This window comes from Pseudorca crassidens, chromosome 4 (assembly GCF_039906515.1).
Source record: "Pseudorca crassidens isolate mPseCra1 chromosome 4, mPseCra1.hap1, whole genome shotgun sequence".
Classification (NCBI taxonomy): domain Eukaryota; kingdom Metazoa; phylum Chordata; class Mammalia; order Artiodactyla; family Delphinidae; genus Pseudorca; species Pseudorca crassidens.
The window spans coordinates 22,156,929-22,177,313 of NC_090299.1; the positions used below are offsets into that span (position 1 = coordinate 22,156,929).

General features: G+C 41.6%; 1 protein-coding gene and 1 pseudogene across 4 annotated transcripts in view; both read right to left on the bottom strand.

Moving 5' to 3' along the window:
- SYNPO2 (synaptopodin 2) overlaps window positions 1-20,385 on the bottom strand; it is a 171,855-nt gene that overhangs the window by 88,730 nt on the left and 62,740 nt on the right. The window lies entirely within an intron of this gene.
- LOC137223456 (ran-specific GTPase-activating protein pseudogene) lies at window positions 17,141-19,176 on the bottom strand (annotated as a pseudogene).

The window sequence follows — 20,385 nt, forward strand, 5'->3', positions numbered from 1 at the left end:
AAAACCAACTCTTCTACAATGGGAGGCTTTTCTTGCCCCTGTCATACCTCCTCTTCCCAGGATGGAAATCCCATTTCACCTGAATGCGGGGACTCTACTACCACCAGGTGCTGCCTGTATACCTAGGTTTCTCAGAATGGCTATCTTGGATCCTTTGTCTCTGTCATCCATATACTAGTCCATTTCCACTCTTGAAGTTTGGCTCTTTCTGAAAGGAACTGCTTGCCCAGACTACCCCCAATTTTATGTTCCCATATATTTCCCAAACTCTATTCTACTTGTTACACTTGTCTAGATAGATTTGGGAATCTACCTCCCAAATTATTTATCATTCCTTGTGCAGGTCTTTGTCCAGCTCCTTTAGCCCTGTAGCTGGGCTATGTGTGACTCATAATGTAAGTACGGCAGAACAGTGGTGGGAAAAAGCATAGTGTGTTCTTAAGAGGTGCAGAGCTTGACCTAACAAGGGTGGGAGGGTATGTGTGACAGGTCGTTGAAAGTAAAGGTGGATTAGTGAGGTGGAACCACATTAAAAACAATTTTAGGGCTTCCCTGGCGGCGCAGTGGTTGAGGGTCCACCTGCCGATGCAGGGGACTCGGGTTCGTGCCCCGGTCCGGGAAGATCCCACACGCCGCGGAGCGGCTGGGCCCATGAGCCATGGCCGCTGAGCCTGCGCGTCCAGAGCCTGTGCTCCGCGTCGAGAGAGGCCACATAGGTGAGAGGCCCGCGTACCGCGAAAACAAAAACAAAAACAATTTTAAATCCAGGATGAGACACTTGGATATAACCCAGTAGTGATGAGAAATTATTACTAGAGCAGGATGGACTGGAGAAGAAAAGAGTGAAGATAGAGAAACTGAGAAACCATTAAACTTGTGCAAACATGAAGGGATGAGAGCCTGAATTGGAGTTTATTATAACCCATAGGAAGGAGATAAGAGACACAACGTGAAGCAAAAACTATAGACTCAGTGAAAGACTGGATTTATAGAGAGGCAGAAATCAATAATGACTGCAAATTTGTAATTATGGTGGCACCATTGGTAGAAGCAAATAAATCTAGGAAGGGGAATCAATATATTGGGGAAAGGAGCCTAAAACCCCAGCTCTCTTTCCAAGACGTTTCAGTAATAACACTGATTATATTTGAGTACGTTGTTAGCAAGTATTCAAGCAGAGGAATGTGTTGAAATCAGGTGAATTGTTGAAGTGAGACTAGAAGGCAAATGAGAGGATCAGGGCTAAACATATCAGTTTGGGATAGATGTGGGAGTAGAAGTCATAAATATGGATGAGGGAACTGTAAGGGAATTCAAGCCTAATCTGGCAAGAGGTCCGTTGTTTTACACAGTCTTCTGGGGCTGGGCGTTTGCTGGGCCAGTGGCCAAGGATGGGCAAGGGAGTTATGGATGGACTGAATATTCATAACGAGAGAATCTGTTATACAACGTGGCTCTAAAAAAGTCCCCCTCTGTGCCTAAATATGGCATCTCTAGTGCATGAGAAACCTGATGATAGAGCGCCTTTGTGAGCATCTCCCATCTCATCCCACTGAGCAAAGCTGCACACAGGCTGCTGCTACAATTCCCTTTGGGTGCTAAAATGTATTCTCCCACTGAAGATATTGCAAAATGCCTCTTTTCTAGATCAAATGTAATAATTATCTGAGTTTAACTCTCAGCTGTGTTTAACTCTCATTCTCAAATTTCCTTTCCACAATGTAGATCAGGTGACCAAGATAAGCAAGTTGTTGATTTTATAGCTAAGACAATGTCCTCAGCTATAAAATGGGAGCCTTAATACCTGATTTCTCTTTCTGTGAAGAAAGAGGAATCTGAAAATAGGTCAATACAGAACTTATATTTTGTCTGAGTGATGGCAGATTGCTTATTTTGGTGTGATTCTTTTAGCTTGTATGTTCAGAGACTAGTGATGGGTGTAATCAATATAACTTTTATGTAACTTCAGGACCAAACTAGGCTTCTTTTAGTTCTGATCCTAATTAAAATTAAAAATTTTGTTTAAAAAAATAAAAGAAAAGAAGGAAGGAAGAATGTGGATATTTACCATGGGTTCTTTTGTGAGGAGGGAATTTTTTGGATACAGACTGGCATTTGCCCAGTAATATTCTGAGTTCAGCAAATAACTCAGCACACATGCATTAAGTTTCCAATGAAAAAACATGAAGCTTAAAAAGTAAGTGGAAAGTACTTGGCAGGACACATACTTACATTTGATGAAGGGAAATTTGTTGGTGGTTGGCCAAACCTGACAGGCATAGGGATTAACCCATCCTCACTCATCACAGTAACAGAAATTGCCAGTTGTCACTGGCACCAAGCTGTGGCTTTTCCAAAGAAGTCGGCACCACCCTGGAAGGAAGCTGACCTCTGTGTGAGTGTAGTGTGTGCGTTTGCACGAACAGTGCACAGGTATGCCTGACAAGTGAATGAATCATTAAAGACATGAAACTTCTCTAACATATAAGCTACTTTCTAAAACGCAGAAAAAAGTCTGATAGTTGATGTACTATAATTCTCTTCTTTCAGATATGAGTCTGAATATAGGTCTCTCTTCTCATTGTGATAACATTTTTTAGCACAGTAAACAAATGAGACCTTTCGGATGATTTACCCATAGTCACACAGCTAATGAACGGCAGAACAGAAATTCAAACCCATGACGATTTCATTCAAAAGTTCAAATATTTTCCACTGCATGTGCTGCCTGCAGAAAAGTGGTGTGGATGGGAAGACAAAGCAGGAGGCTGGCAGGGATAGCCAGCCTACAAAATATATATTTCTAATTCTACGATATCTAATTCATTTCTAACATTCGAAGGAAAGGCACTAAAATTAATAAGCACTTGCCCTGTGATGAAAAATAAACTCAGCCTCAGAGAGATTGTAGTGGCTTCTCCAAGGTCACAGAGCTAGTATATGAGAGAGCCAGGATCCAAACCCAGAGATAATGTGACTTAAAATGTTAGGCAATGGGCGAAACATTTTCAACTATGATACCTCTTTAAACCAGACAACAATCCGAGGAGAAGAATGCTACAGTGATGGAAAGGAATTGGAATCAAACACAAGAGACAGATTTGCTAGGCTTCGTTATGGGTTACTTCAGGCAAATTAGCTCCTGAATTTTGGGAGGAGGGGAGGGAAGAAAACATATATTTAAAATGTTTTACTTTCCCAAGTGGGAAAAATGAGGAGATCAGATTCTGCTTGTAGGCTCAAATCTCTTTCTTTATGTATGGTAAATATTATTCTGTCTTCTTTTATGTTCTGATAAGGGTCTCAATCAGAACTTAAGTTAATCAGAATTTCTGCAGAGATTAAATAGAGTTCTACAGGAAAGCCTGCAGTTGTGTTCAGGACAACCTAAACCTAAACAACCTATGACGGTCGCTGGGACTGCCCTGTGAGGTCTACCCCTGTAGAAAACTTTGGTGTTAGGGAGAATTTTATTTCCCTTTTCATTCTTTTTCAAAAGAGGGAAATTCCATTCCTCTCACAGATGGGACAATATAACACTTCTGGATGTCTCCTGTCACTTTTCTCCTGGGAAGACGAGCTAATGTGATTGGTGAAGAGCCTGAAAGCCACCGAGCCATGATTTTTCCAAGGACTCTGGTCATTGAATTGAAAAGTAAGTGACAGCCAATCTTTTCTCTTACTGGTTTGGACGGGCTGTGCTCATGAGCAGTGGGTTCACCTGTGCTTCAAGATCCAGGAAGTAAGCAAACTTTCCCCAGGTAGGGTCAGCTAGGCTTCTGATCTTCTTGCCAGCTTTCTTGTCTGTGAACGGGTGAGTCAGGAGGCCCATCACCAGAGGCCAATTAACTTTAATTTAATAAATCTTAATTCCCTATAGGAAGTGCTATTTTAGCCTAACTTAATAAATGTTAGTTCCCTAAAAGGAAGTGCTATTTTAGTCTCAGGTCCAAGTCACATTGTCCTGTCCACCTTTATTGTGAGTAAAACTGATTATTTAAAGTTAAAACCTAAAAGGAAGGTGGACTGTGTGAGGGCTACTCTAAGGCTAGAACTCTTGAGATAGGCATTTCGGTCCTCTGCTGTCTTGAAAACACTAGCATAACATAACCGTCAGCTGGATCTGGCTCCATGTTCTTAAGAGTCATAGGTTTGTTTTGCATTTTTCTTTGTTTTCTGCTTAAAAGGCACATAATAAATACCTGTTGATTGATTAGAGTAAGTTACTAAACAGGAGCTGGTGTTTAAATTAATCATACTTGAGCCAAAACAGCTGGTCTAAGGCACTGAACCAATCTCAGAAATCAAATATATCTACCTTCCCACCAGAAAATAACATGTTGTATTTTAAGATGAAGGGAGAGGAGGAAGAGGAAAAGGTGCTGAAGGGACCTCTTACTGGCACCAGAAGTGCTCAGTCTGAAAGCCACTCCAGCTTTCTGCCACCTCTGAGGGTGTCATGCTAATAGCCGGCAAGTCCGAAGAGGCAAAGGGTCATCAAGGGTCAAAACAAATGAAAAGATTCCATGTACTGTGGAATTTATGTTGATGTTCCTCTGAGGAAAGCAGAAGTAACTTTTGATTGACTGCTTCATTCATTCATTTATTGCAAGGAGGTATAGAGCACCTATAACTCTTCTAGGTAGAACAGTTTTCTTTGCACTTGCAAATGCTTCCAAGATGAAGGGAACCTGTAGAAAGCCCGATGTGGTCATAGATCAAACCATGTTCTCCAGGCCAACTTTACCAATAATAAAGCTGATTTTTCTTTTTCTTTTTTTGGCTCCATCTGTCTAACTCTGGTCTGTTTCTTAATTGGTTCCGAAATTAAAAGGGAGAGAAGGGGATGATTCATTATTGCCCCCTAAAATTTCACAATGTTTATTTGTATAAAAAAAAATTAAATTTTACGGAACTTGTTCTTAAAATATTCCTTAGTTTAGACTGGTTTGCATCAACCAAATTTTTGGTAAGTGCCAATGGACAGTAGTTAGATGTTACACTTCCTGCCATGTTCCTGTGATGCAGCTAGCTGAAGAACCATGTTGGCTGTAGGATGGAGGAAACTGAAAGAAGTTGCCCAAATAGAAGGCCACTCTGCTTCCACATTGGAAGATGGAGGTGGCCAGTGGAGACAGGCTGGGCTTGGCTAAGATTCTTAAGAAGTTTAGGGTTTTCATTCAGAGCTCATATATATGGAAAGGCAGCAAAGGCCCCCCACTGCACATCTTACAGTATGATCTCCTCAACTTAATCCTGGAACCCCTTTGAAGCAAATATAACTACATGCCTACCTTAACCATAACAAAATGGAAAGCTTTATCAAAGCATTTAACACTGAGCAATAACTTCCCGAGTATTCCTTATAAGGCATTTGAGGATTCAAGCAAAGCCCCTTGAGTATTCCTTGTGTTTTCAAAACACACTCTTGGTAACCAAATAAACTAACTTGCTAAATAGGTTTATTGACTCCTAGCCAGTTAAATGTCAGAATCATTTACCAAAGTCACTCACCTTGGTTCTGGAATGTTGGATCCATAGCTCTCTGTTTTGGCAGTAATTGGATATAGCATGGTCGGTTTTCTATTACAACTCCTCTCAACTTATAACAGCAAAATAAGGTTATCTGCATTTGGAAGTATACTTATCTTTTTATTATTTACAAACACATTTGTGATTGGTGAGTTAGGGTAGATGCACGCATGCATCTTGTCCAAGGGAGGTATCAAGTTATTAAAAAGTATACAGTGGAGAAAAAAAAAGCTGCAAAACCTATTCCTGTTTTTCTTAGTGAGTATTAAGGAATACTACAGGACAGAATTAGTCACTAGTGCCCTGGATCCTGAAATAATCAATAAATAATCAAATGAAATAATCAAACTACTAGAACTCTAGATTGGCACAAACGGAAGCACAATCTGTGGAAATTTCTCAGTAATACATCTGTTTATCTACATTTTGCTCTCACTAAATCGTTGAGCACCTTAGGTTAGAAATTCAGTTTACTCATCCAAGAGTCTGTGCCTGGTACATGGTAGGCATTTGACATATAATTGTTAAGTGAATAAAAGCAGTTGATAATTTATAACTCAGGAGTAAAATAGATTTCAGGTAGAAGCTTCTGCTAGGTGAGTAATGAATACAATTTACAGGTACCTCTCCAGGAAGCCTCACGAATGTCAGTTATTATCCTTTGCTATCATTATTAAATAGAAGTCCTAAAGAATGAACAGAAATGGCACCTAATATTGTTAATTAAAAGTAGACAAAGAGGGCTTCCCTGGTGGCGCAGTGGTTGGGAGTCCACCTGCTGATGCGGGGGACACGGGTTCGTGCCCCGGTCTGGGAGGGTCCTGCGTGCCGCAGCGCGGCTGGGGCTGGGCCTGCGCGTCCGGAGCCTGCGCGTCCGGAGCGTGTGCTCCGCAGCAGGAGAGGCCACGGCAGTGAGAGGCCCGCCTACCGCAAAAAAAAAAAAAAAAAAAAAGTAGACAAAAATATAATTGAAACTATAAAAGCACTCAATCTTTTTCTTATGGTAAGCACCCAATATTAAATGGAAACAATAGAACATTCCCACAAAGCAATTCTATTAAGTTTCACTCTACTTTTTAAGAAGGAAGGTTTTCATCTAAGGTTTTCTTCAGTTTTGTTTCCATTTCTACTAATTTTTCATGTTTTAAAAGATAACTGATTTTTTTTTTAAAAAAACACCCTGTAATCAACTTCTAAATAAACAGGTACTTCCACATATTAGTGATCTTGTAGAAAGAACACCCAGAACTTAATAAAACCCCAGAAGACTTTAGAAAAATCTGAATCACAAGAACGTAGTGCTTATTTGGTTTCAGGCCATGGGCTACTTCATTGTTGGGATTTTCTAAGTCAGATAGTGTTACATTTGGAATATGCCAGCAAGCATTAAAAATAATGACCGTAAAAGAAAATCTGGCCTTCCCCCGTCAGATGTAAGACTGGACTTTCCAAAGCCAGTGTTCTGCTTAGGGCAGCAGAGGGCAGTAAACGCACTGTTAATTGATCACATAAACCTTTTATTACAATCTGGAGAGAGATGTATTTCCATACAACTGCATTTTCCATTTTAAACACTACACGTGTAAGTGGTTTGAAAGACAATACATTTTTTTTTGGTCTCAGATGCATTTTTGGAGCCATACAGAACGTTTACAAAGTACAATGAGATATCTATATAGTAATTCAAGGACTTACAGTTCATCTTAATATAACAGAAAAATGAAGACAATACTACATTGGGACCTTGGTCTAAAATTTACCTGTGTAGTGTTAGGAGATACTAAATGTGGTAACCTATCAGAGACAGAGTGCTGTGTTTATATTAGCAATGAATTTAAGAGGTGCAAGGGCCCTTGAGGTCAACTAATTAGCCAAGCCCCTCTTTTTAACTGACCTGGAAAGTTTACTGGATTCTCTCAACTGGATAGAAGCTAAGCTATAATCAGAACAGCAGTCTCCTCATTCCTCTCATTCTACAGTTGTTTTTTTTTTAATTCATTTATTTATTTATTTTTGGCTGAGTTGGGTCTTGTTTGTTTGCTTGTTTGTTTGTTTGGCTCCCTGACCAGGGATCGAACCCACACCCCCTGCATTGGAAGTGCGGAGTCTTAACCACTGGACCGCCAGGGAAGTACTATGCATTGGGTCTTCGTTGCTGCGTGTGGGCTTTCTCTAGTTGCAGCGAGCGGGGGGCTACTCTTTGTTGCGGTGTGCGTGCTTCTCATTGTGGTGGCTTCTCTTGTTCCGGAGCATGGGCTCTAGGCACGCGGGCTTCAGTAGTTGTGGCGCACGGGCTTAGCTGCTCCACAGCAGGTGGGATCTTCCCGGACCAGGGATCGAACCCGTGTCCCCTGCATTGGTAGGCAGATTCTTAACCACTGTGCCACTAGGGAAGCCCGTACAGTTTTTTATTTTGCCACAAAGGTCTAGGAATCTAACTTGGAAATGCAGTAGTGTTCAAAATCACTCGATCTTGTCTCTGCAAAAGTTTCTTTTCAAGAGGTGGGGAGAAAATAAACCCAGTAATGTCACATATTTGAAGCTTTAAATTTTTCTCTACCTATGGCAAATCAATATATACATTTCGTGATCTTCGAAAGTAGTACCCTGTCACTCCCTAACCTCAACCCCAAGACTAGGTAGAAGACATTGCTCTTTCAACCTCAGCAAACTCACATAAATCTGGTCCCCTTTCCTTCTTGGCATCCTCCAGCACTGTATCATGATTAGAGATGTTACTAAATGAGACCAGAATTGGCTATCGATGCTTTCTTAGTTGTGACCTTCCAAAGCCTGGGCTTCAATCTGGAACATCTGTCGTTCATTTTCCCTACTAATTTAGGAATGTCAGCATCAGGGGAAACGGTTAAATGACCAATAGTAAAATGACCTCTGGGAGAGAAGACATCTCAGCGAAGCCAGGACACTGCTGTAACAGTCACACTGAGACATTGCATTTCTGGACTTTGTTGATCTATCTGGAACAGGAGGTCTGACTAGCATTAGTAAGTTCAAGGGCCGCCAATGACTTTCTTCTGACCCCCGCAGCAATTTCTTCCTTCTTTAAAGAACACATGCTGCAATGAACATTGTGGTACATGACTCTTTTTGAATTATGGTTTCTCAGGGTATATGCCCAGTAGTGGGATTGCTGGGTCGTATGGTAGTTCTATTTTTAGTTTTTTAAGGGACCTCCATACTGTTCTCCACAGTGGCTGTATCAATTTACATTCCCACCAACAGTGCAAGAGGGTTCCCTTTTCTCCACACCCTCTCCAGCATTTACTGTTTGTAGATTTTTTGATGGTGGCCATTCTGACTGGTGTGAGATGATATCTCATTGTAGTTTTGATTTGCATTTCTCTAATATTAATGATGTTGAGCATTCTTTCATGTGTTTGTTGGCAATCTGTATGTCTTCTTTGGAGAAATGTCTATTTAGGTTTTCTGCCCATTTTTGGATTGGGTTATTTGTTTTTTTTTGATATTGAGCTGCATGAGCTGCTTGTAAATTTTGGAGATTAATCTTTGTCAGTTCCTTCATTTGCAAATATTTTCTCCAATTCTGAGTGTTGTCTTCTCATCTTGTTTATGGTTTCCTTTACTGTGCAAAATCTTTTACGTTTCATTGGGTCCCATTTGTTTATTTTTGTTTTTATTTCCATTTCCCTAGGATGTGGGTCAAAAAGAACCTTGCTGTGATTTATGTCATAGAGTGTTTTGCCTATAGTTTCCTCTGAGAGTTTGATAGTGTCTGGCCTTACATTTAGGTCTTTAATGCATTTTGAGTTTATTTTTGTGTATGGTGTTAGGGAGTGTTCTAATTTCATTCTTTAGCCAGGACATAGAAGCAACCTAAGTGTCCATCCACAGATGAATGGATAAAGAAGATGTGGCACATATATACAATGGAATATTACTTAGCCATAAAAAGAAACGAAATTGAGTTATTTGTAATGAGGTGGATGGACCTGGAGTCTGTCATACAGAGTGAAGTCAGAAAGAGAAAAACAAATACCGCATGCTAACACATATATGGAATCTAAAAACAATGGTCATGAAGAGCCTAGGGGCAAGACAGGAATAAAGATGCAGACCTACTAGAGAATGGACTTGAGGACACCGGGAGGGGGAAGGGTAAGCTGGGACAAAGTGAGAGAGTGGCATGGACATATATACACTACCAAATGTAAAATAGATAGCTAGTGGGAAGCAGCTGCATAGCACAGGGAGATTAGCTTGGTGCTTTGTGACCACCTAGAGGGGTGGGAAAGGGAGGGTGGGAGGGAGGGAGACACAAGAGGGAAGAGATATGGGGATATATGTATATGTATAGCTGATTCACTTTGTTATAAAGCAGAAACTAACACACCATTGTAAAGCAATTATACTCCAATAAAGATGTTAAAAAAATAAAAAAAAACACACGCTAAGCCTTAGAGACCTCTTACTTTCATTTTCACTAGTTGCTTTGTTCTTAGCCAGCTTGCTTTGTTCTAAGTCTGTAGTCTTTCAGCAAGTCAAGGGCTAGGCTGAAATCCCAGAGCAAATTTCTCCAAGGCCAAAGAAGGAAATGTTCTACAGTCTTTGGAAACCAATAACCAAGAACATTAGGTTATCTTATTTGGATGTTAATATATTGGATGTTACACATTTTTCACGAAAATTAGACATTTTATGGATTAGCTCTGTATCTTCATTACATCACATTCTCTAACAAAGGTTAAAGGTGCATGGATAGGTCCATGGTTTGTTTTTTGGTTTTTGGTTTTTTTTTTTTTTGCGGTACGCGGGCCTCTCACTGTTGTGGCCTCTCCCGTTGTGGAGCACAGGCTCCGGACGCGCAGGCTCCGCGGCCATGGCTCACGGGCCCAGCCACTCCGCGGCATGTGGGATCTTCCCGGACCGGGGCACGAACCCGTGTCCCCTGCATCGGCAGGCGGACTCTCAACCACTGCGCCACCAGGGAAGCCCCAATAGGTCCATGTTTTAAGTAGACACTACATTTTTTGTAAAATATAAGGTTTTTCAAACAAAGTCAAAGGGAATACCACCATAGAGGCTCTGGTGTTATAAATTTTACTTAAGATGCTGTATATCTTATGATTTCTTGAGGAGATGGCTAATATCTAAGGGAATTATCCAGAGCTGTGCCAGAAACATGGGGGAAAAACATGGAACATCTTTGTATAGAAACTACCAGGTACTATTCTATTTTCATTTTCCGCAGATGGCAAATGGTTATCTAGAAGTGACCATGGATGGGGGTTTCCCATTGTGCTTTTGGTTGGTTGGCCAGAAAAGCCACAGAGCCTCAGGCCAAGGACCAAGTGGAGCTTTGTTTTCTTGTTTGTGTGCTGAAATGTATTACCGCCTGGCAAGGATTAGGTGTGGAAACCTGAAGCCAGGATTTTCAAAATTCTGGCTCTGAGGCAAACCCCAAACAACAAAGGGAAGCTATTTGTTTGGAAAGCCCAGTGTCTGGGAATGTCAGAGCTAAAAGGTCAATTGTAGAGTTATCAGGAAGTTCAATGAATACCTTATTAACATGAGAGAGACAGAGACAGAGAGAGACAGAGAGAAAGGAGAAAAAGAAGGGAGGGAGGGAAAGAAAAGGGAATAGCAGCATAGAGTGGGAGTTAAAATGGGCTCCAGGTTAAAAACCACTTACTAGTTCAACCACCTAAGCCTCTGTTTTCTGAAACATTAAATGGGAATAATAATACCCACCTAGGTTACAGGGTTATTCTAAGAATTCATTGACTTAATCTCTGTAAATGACTTAGTGCAGTGTCTGGAACCTGTCAAGTGTGCTCAGTAAAAGCTAACCATTGTTACTCTTATTTTAAAGTAACTGGATAAGAAGGAGGGAAAAGATGTACGCATTGTGAGGTACAGTTCCTTAAACACTCCCATGTTATTAGCTAATCATTTAGAGCCTTGTGAGGAAGGACCTACTCTTCAAGTAGTACATCAGTGGATTCAGGTCCTATAAGAATCTCATCAATTTATTCAACCTTTTGAATTTATAGAATCTATACAACCCGGGACAGACTGGGTCACCATTTGTTCAGTTTGCACCCTGCCCAAGAGGAACAGTTTAGGGGATCTTTCATTTTCCAAGTCTTGTACCCCAGATTTGGATTGCATCATCCCAGAAAAAGTGGCATTTTTTTTTTTTAGTTTTGCATAAATGTTCCATATGACCTAGCAGCAGCCCTGGGGTCCAATCCCAAATCCCACAGCTTCATGACCAGAACTTACAGTCATACCCTGGCTTCCCTTCTCCATGTGAGACTGCAGAGAAGTTCCTCCCTTGGGATCTGCTGGGTAAGGAGGGAGCTGTGCTCTAGAGGCCCAGCCTCTGGGGAAGAGAAATGAATTCAAGCCTCTGCTAGCTGTTGACTCCACCCAGAAACTGCCAGGGGGAGGGAGACTGCCTTTTCTTCCTCCCTAGAGAGCTCATATCTCAATTCTGGCCAAAAGGTATTGCTTGAGTACTGAGGTGTGGGAGCTAGAGGGAGAGATGATGGAAATAAACCACATTTTCGGTTTCCCTTTTCACTCCAGCAGCCAGAATGGATGGTGGAGAGCTTCACAGCCATTGTCATTGAGTCCCTCTGTCTGAACTGCCATCCTCTGACCCACCTAAGATTAACTGTGCTTGTCCTGTCAGACTTGGGTTTCTGTGATCTGCAATCCCATCCCCTCTCTATTTCTTCTTAGCATCTCAAATGTAATAATTTAATTCATCCTCAGACATGTTTAACTCTCATTCTCTACCCTACTTTCATACATGTCCTCTCTTTCATTTCTCTTTTCATATGATGGGACAAAATACACCACCACGAGGCAAGCTCAGTAATGTGTATCTGCAACGGAGTAAGTTCTCACCCAGTGGCTGCACCCGTAATTTCACTTGGCCCTCAGTTTAATTTGCCCTCAGCTTTTGGACATTACAGACAGTTTGCATTCCTCAAGCCCAGGATCATGGCTAGTAGGGTAGTAGGGAGAAAAGTGCCTGTCATTCTCCAAAGATACGACCTGCCAACAAAATGTGGATAAGCCCAAGAAACCATTTCCAAACATGGAAACATGAGTGGATCAGTTTGGGGCAGATGGAAGTTTCTGCCAGTTCTTAATTTTGCCAATCTCTCTAGCTGATTTCTCAACCACTTAACACAGGATGAAAGGGGAAAAAATGACTTCTATTTCCAACACTTAGGCTCTATTAGAAATGATAAAAGTTTTTTCATAATAAGTAAAATAGATAATAGAAAAATTAGGGGCCCGAGGATTATCCTGAAACCCTTTACAATTATGGAAAATTCATAGCAAGGTTAAGGTTTTTTTTTTTAAGTAAGAACTGAATATTTTCATTACCTTCTCTGTTTGTAGGTACTTTATAGCTAAGTTTATTTTTGCATTGCCAGAAAATTTTTAGCTGTTCACTGATTAATGGAAGGAACATGTACCCCCAACCCAAAGGCATCAAAGTTCCAAAAATGCATTATCAATGCTTCCTTTATAAATTGACTGTCTTCTATCACTCCGTGATTGGGGCTTCAGAAACTTTTTCTTTTGTTTTCCTATTACTTTTCTAATCAGGTTTTCTCTGTTTCCTTTGCTGACTCTTCTTTCTCCTCTATTCCTAACAGTAGGTTCTCTCAGGGCAAATTTTTGGCTTTTCTCTCTGAAAGCAATCCCTCAGTGGGCTTCTCTGCTCTCAGGGATTCAGCCATTGCTTCTACGTGGATTCTTCAAATCTACAACCACATTAACAACTGGTTGCCAGTCATCCACTACATGAAAGCCTGCTCTGTCTTCAAAACAATAGATTCAAAAGTAAAATTACATCTTTTCTACAAACAAGGCCCTAGCTTCTTATTCTGTCAGTGGAGTTAAGACTTAAATGAAGGTAACATCCAAAGAGCCATATACTAGAAATTGACAACGGATTAGAAATAAGCCTGCCTTCCTGGTGATTCACTGCATCACTTTTGGGACCAAACATTTTATGGGTTACTTAATTATCCTCTATTGCTTTACATTTGCGTGTCAGTGATTTGATGAATATTTATTAAGCACTTACTCTGTGCCAGGTGCTGCTCTAGATGCAGGCAAACAGCAGTGAACATGAAAGACCCTAAAGGACTTTGCAATTTTAGAGGGAAGAAGCCAATGATAAACTCATAAAAATATAAAATAAAGTACCAATAAGAGCAATATAGAGGGTAAAAACAGGCTAATGCGACAGAGCAGGGATAGGATGGGGTGGAGGCTGCTTTAGATGGGTGGTGCCTCTCTGAGGAGGTAGTATTAGAATTTACACCTGGATAACAAAGATACAGAAATGCAAAGATGGGATGCAACATACTAGGAAAAGTATGTTGCAATCCAAAGGGAGAGTATATTCAAAGGCTCTGAGATGTGGACAAGCTTAGCATATTTGAGGAAAAGTAAAAGGAAATGAGGCAGTAAAAGGCAGGTATCAACTCATGTGGACTCTGTAGGGCATGGTTTTTCAACCTTGGCACTATTGACATTTGAGACCAGATAATTCTTTCTTGTTGGACCCTGTTTTGTGTAGTGCAAGGTGTTTAGCAGCATTCCTGGGCTCTACCCACTAGACTCCAGTAGGCTCTCCCCAGTAGTAGCAACCAAAACATGTCTCCAGAAAGTGCCAAATGTCTTTGGCATTGTGAAGGTGAAATAGTCTCCAGTTGAGAACCACTGCTGTAGGCCAAGATAAGAAATTTGGATGTTATCCTAAGTGCAGTGGGAAGCTATTAGAACATCTTAGGCAGAGAGTGATAAGAAATGAGTTGCACTGTAGGACGTTTACACTGGCTTTTGTGGAAAGAGACAAGAGTAGAGGCAGGGAAGAAATCAGAAAGCTACAATATAAGCTTAGGTCAGACACAATGGACTGAAATGGTAGCCAAGAGGATTCATCTGGGAATTAGGTAGAGGGGGTTGAAAGGAAGAAAAGAATCAAGCATGATGCTTAGGTTCTTTGCTGGAGCCATGAAGTAGTTGGACCTAAGCCTTAAGCCTGAGATGGTAGTGCCATTTATTGACAGGGAAGACTAGGAAACAGAGTGGTGGGTGCAGGAGATAGAAATCAAGAATTCTGTTGGCCATACTAAGTTTGAGATGTCTGTTAGGCATCCAAGTGCAGATGTGAAGCCGGCAGTTAGATACATGAGTGTGGCACCGAGAGGAGAGTCAGGATTGGAGATTTAAATTTATACATCGAATTTGAAGATGAGAACTAGATGGGATTCCCTAGTGTATTAACTTCCTGTGGATGATATAACGAACTGAGTACACACTGGTGGCTTAACACAACAAAAATGTATTCTTTCACAGTCTGGAGGCCAGAAGTCCAAAATCAAGGTGTCTGTAGGGGCTGTACTCCCTCTGGAGACTCTAGGGGAGAATCCATTCCTCACTTTTTCTAGCTTCCGGTGGCTGTCAGCAATCCTTGACTGCGGCCTTTTGGCCACACCTCTCCAAGCTCTACCTCTTTGGTCACAATGCCTCCTCTTCTGTCTGCCAAATCTCCCCTGTGTTTCTCTTATGAGGACATTTGTCATTGGATTTAGGGCCCACCTGAATAATACAGGATGATCTCTTCATCTCAAATTCCTTAATTTAATTACCTCTGCAAAGATCCCTTTTCCAAAATCAGGTAACCCTCACAAATTCTGGGAATTAGGATGGTGACATATCTCTTTGGGGCCACCACTCAACCCACTACACCTAGGGAGAGAGTACAGATAGAGAAGACAAAAGGCTTGCTCCAAGGCTGGCACTCCAATGACAGCGCCTTGGAGACTCCAACACACAGAAGTTAGTAGAGGATGAAGAGCTAGGAAAGAACAGCCAGACAGTGCAGGGGCCACAGACGACTAGAGCGAGAGCCTGGGGTTCCTGTTTCTTTTCTCTCTCTCATGTTTCTTTGCACCATATTTGTCCCAGAATAATTTTGAAAGATACTCCTTGAATTGAAATGAATGTTTACAGTGATCTTCTTAAAAAGCACATTGTTCAGGCCATTAAACTTCCTTGAGCTTGTTGGAAAAACTCAGAGGTAATCATCCACACGTTTATTGCTTTAGGTGAGCACATGGAAAAAAGAGAAAGAAAAAAAAAATGTTTTATTTTGTGCCAAGTTTTTACTATAAAAGTAACCATCACTCTTCTTTTAATTCTTTATTCCCAAGGCACAAAGGACTAACATTTGAAACCTATTTAGCAAATTCTTTGAAACTTGTAGCAAACTTCCAACGTTAAATTTAGGATTCAAATCTCTGTGATTAGTCAGTGAAGTGAAAGGGACGGAGAGTAATGATTCAAGGAAACTGCTTTCCTCTGATGCCCTGATATGGTAACGGAAAATATATCTTCACTCCGGGGGAAAATATATTCATTGTCTTTTCATAAAAATAATAGATTCAGTGTTACCAGTAACTTTAGAGTCAATACTTCTCAGCTTTACATACTAATGAACAAATATATCCTAAAACCCTTTGAATAGAAATATATCATGCAGGATCAAAATGTCATCTGTCTTACAGTGTAAAAATTGGTAACTTGGAGAAATACATTTTAAATCAGAGTAAAATGAATGTATGGCATCAGAATGCAGGAACACTAGTCCTTCCCCCGCACCCCCAGGTGTGGCTCTCTTACTGGATGGCAAGGTACTCTAGGTCCTACCTCTCAAAAACTCTAGGGGGAGCAATTTGAGGGAAAGTTTCAACTTTTCTTCTAGTCATCTTCCTTCTAGAAGGAAAACGATGACTGAAGCAGTCTGTTTCCTGAGATGATTGAAGACTGCAAGAGGAGGCTTGAAGAATTCTCTATAGTTTCCCTGGGCTCACACAACTGTGGACAAGTTGTAGGGCGGAGCTATTCAGGATCCTCATCCCCTCCACTGGAGATGGATTCATTGCTTGCAGTCTTGTACTTTTGACCCTCTCCTCCATCTCCCACCCTCACTCCTACCTGCCACAGGGTCCTAAGGGGTAAACAAAACTATATAAGGCTGAGTTCTGCTTGTCTAGGGCCTTACACCTCCCAATCAAGTACAAAATCTACTAAGTAATGGACCAGTCAATTAACTTGGTGTACGAAGTTGAAGACAAGTGCACTTTATCCTTAAAATCGGAGGATTTAAAGTAATATGACATGTCTGAACATCTTTGAGATCACCTCCCACCACCCCCACTACCATACACGCACCACATATATCCAAACCAATATTCTGATCTGAATAAGCATTTGGATGGTAATGTCAACTAATGGAAACATAAACAAACCACATTTTTTTGAGATGCAGAAAGGATGAAAACAATGCCTACTATTCGAGAACACAACAGAGTAAATTGAAAAGTGCCTTGAAAAATAAAAGTTAAAGCAGGAAAAGTGTCAAGGAATTGCTGAAGCTAAGAAATGATGCACGACTTGCCAAAAGTCGAAAGTTCAACAAGCAGCTCTTTGATGTGACTAGAGAATTAACTCATCTCTGCATTGTGTTCACTACATAAGTGGAGGGGTATTTTGGCAAGAAAAGTGGCGGCAGATTCTTGGCTTTTCCCATCAGGCTCTGACAGGAGTGAGCAGCCCTGGGTTCCAGTGCAGACTCTGTGACCTTTCCCTTTTGTGACTGAAATAAGTCCTTGTCCCCTTCTGAGGCCCTCTTTCTCCATCTACAAAATAGGAGCAATAACGAACACACACACATTCGAAGGTTTGTTGTAAGGATAACATGTATTAGCAGATACGAAAGTGCTTTGAAAAAGTTTAAAGTTGCAAGTCATTTTATCATGTAGTAAAGGGAATCAGGATTGCGATTTTTCTGACACTACTCAGTCCTCGTAATCAACTAGGATAATCACCATTGTTTGCATCAGACCTCCTCAGATAGTAATTAGAGTAGCTACCATGTATTTAGTGTCACATGAACAGAGCATTTAACAATAATCTTTGATATAGAGTTATTACTCCATCTTCACAGAGGACAAAAATAAAGTCCAGAGGGATTAAATGGCTTTCCAAACCACAATTCTGATAAACGGAGGAGCTGGGGTTTGAATCCAGATCCGATTCCCAGGCACATTCTCTTACATACTAGGCCACACAGAATGAAGACCAGAGAGATGTGAAACATGGCCCCCAAATGCATGGGTGGGTGTATTGATGGACCCCAGCCTACCTATTCTCTTCACTAATTCTCAAGAGCCTTTCAAGTCAGCAGCATCCACTAGGTCCCTGACATGGAAGATCACAGGGAACTTCCCTTGGGAGGTGCCTCCTGTGTTTGTGGGGAATGGTTTTTCCAAATAAAGATCCCAGTTTCAAAGACCTTTGCCAGGACACTCTTTGGACCTATTGTGAGTGAGTTCATAAGCTTTTTATCACCATGTTATCTTCCTGCATCTATTCTCCATGTACCTAAAGAAAAGGAATAAGATCACCCAAGCTCTATGGCTTAGAAACCATTTTATTTTACTGTTGAGTTACACTTGCTTCCATCTGTCCCACCAAGCTTCCTCCCTGTTGTTTTATTATGAGTGCTCAATAAGCATTATTGATTGACTGGGTGTCTAAGTAGGGACTGATTTACCCAATAAGGAATATTTTTTTTTTCAGGTTCAACAAATGTTTTGTTTATTTGCTATTTTGATGACTACAGATAAATGTTTCCACTATGGAAAAGAAAGTTAGCACAGTACATTCTCACGACTGGGTAACGGATTTTCTGAAGTCGTTTTCATTAGGGCAAAAACTTAGAAAAAAACAACCTGAATATTGGAGGCCAGTACTTTATATAAAGTCCCTTGTAAAAACAAAACAGAATAAAAACAAACCAAAAAGAAGAGGGCAGGGCAAAATTTAAAAAAAGAAAAAGGGAAAAGACAGGGAGAAAGGACACAACGGGGGCCGACTCATTGCTCCTCTTCAGCCGCCACTTTGGTCTCGTACTCGGGCTCCCTGCCCTCCTTCACCGAAAGAGCTTCTAGCTTCTCGGCTACTTTCTCGGCACTGTCATTTTTGCCTGTTCCTTTCTTTTCTCTCTCTTCAATCTCTTTCCTGCATTCTTCAAACTTCGAATTTCTGTGCGTTCTCGGCGTTAAGGAAGCGGATGGCCGGCAGCTCCTGCTTGGGGCGCTGGCCGGCGAAGTCGGCGTGGGTAGTCCAGACCCAGGCGCGGTCACTGCCCGCGTTCGGCTTCAGCTCCACCACCGGCGTGATGCAGTGGTTGGCGCAGGTCTGGAGGGTCTCGTCCCTGCGCATGAGGAAGCGGATGGTCCCCTTCTCCTCGTGCTTCAGCAGCTTGACATGCCTTGTACCCAGCTCCTTCCCCTCCGGGAGGTCGTTCTCCGAAGCGAACCGGAACAGCTTGGCCCGCCTTTGAAAAAGCTCCTCTTCATCTTCTTCCAGCGTTTTAATTTCTTGCTCAGGAAGAGAAACTATGGGCTCAAACTGGAGGTCATGGTTGGACTCGTCGGCATTCTCGGTGGACGTGTCGTGCTCCTCGTGGGTGTCCTTGGCGGCCGCCATGAGCGCGGCGGCGGCGGCTCGGCGAGCTCCGTGGACGCGGCTTCCCGGCAGCCGGTCGCAGCTCCTGCCTCGGCGTCTGGCGTTGGCGCCTCCCTCCCGCCCGCTCTTCCCTCCGCCCCGCGACCCGAACCCCGACCCCTGACCCCGGCGGCGGGAAACGCGCTGGCAGGAGTAATGGTGATGTTGACAAAATTACGGTAATTACAAGCTAAAAGAATGAAGTTGTGACTACTTATATCTACATTGTGTAATGTGAGTGTGCTGGTCCAGTAACTTTTTCTGTGTTCTCATGTCTCTTCCTCCTCTCTGCAACTCTTAGAGCTGTTGGCCACAATTTACTTCTTGAAACCACTTCCTTCCTCGGCTTCCATAAAGCTTATACCATCCCGATTCTCCACAGCCTCTACTTTAATAACTGCATCTTCTCAGTTTCCTTCAAGAGCTTTTCTTCCGCTTCGTATTCCTCATACATGGACATTACCTCCGGTCTTATCAGTCCCCTAGCCTCTCTTCAAAATCAGTCCCCATCTATGGAGATGGCTTCTGAATCTGTCTTCAAACCCCTAATCTCTCTCCTCATTTCCAGTTTGTATCTACTTTTCATCTGGATTCCATCTTACTCTGTGTTTCCCAGGTTAAAAACCTTTGAAATAATCTTTGATGATTTCCCTTAGGTTTCCAGAACAGTTCATACAATTCCTCCTATTTCCTTAGTAATAGTTCTAGAATGTATTATGCCTTCTTTTTTATTTATTCAAAATATATCTATTGAATTACAGGCCCTCATCTTGAAAAATGTACAAACTTCTGAGTAAGGCCCTGTTTCCTTTTTCTTATCCCTTCTATTCTTGCACATGGTTGCCAAATTTGTATTCCCCAAATACTTTTTTTACTTTCCCACTCTTGCACTTGACCTCTTAAGACAGCTCTGCTTTATCTATGAAATGAAGTCCAAATTCTTTGCCTGAGAGTCACATCCTTGTAACATCTGGATTTAAGCAACCTTTGGAAACACATCTGTTTTTCTCTACTTGAACCTGTTGCTTTGGTTAGGCTGGTCTTCCAGTTCCTCCCCTATAGTAATGCTTTGTTCATTTTGATCTCTGAATGTTGGCTCAAGCCCTTCCTCTCACCTAGAATGCCTTCTGTTCTCTCATCCAATTCTTCCAGTTAAAAAGGCCCAATTCTTCAATTCTTCTCTTCCTAAAAAGCTTCTCCTGGTTACTTCAGTCCAGAGTAAAATAGGCAAGGGAAACATTCTCTAAATCTGCAGCTCTCATG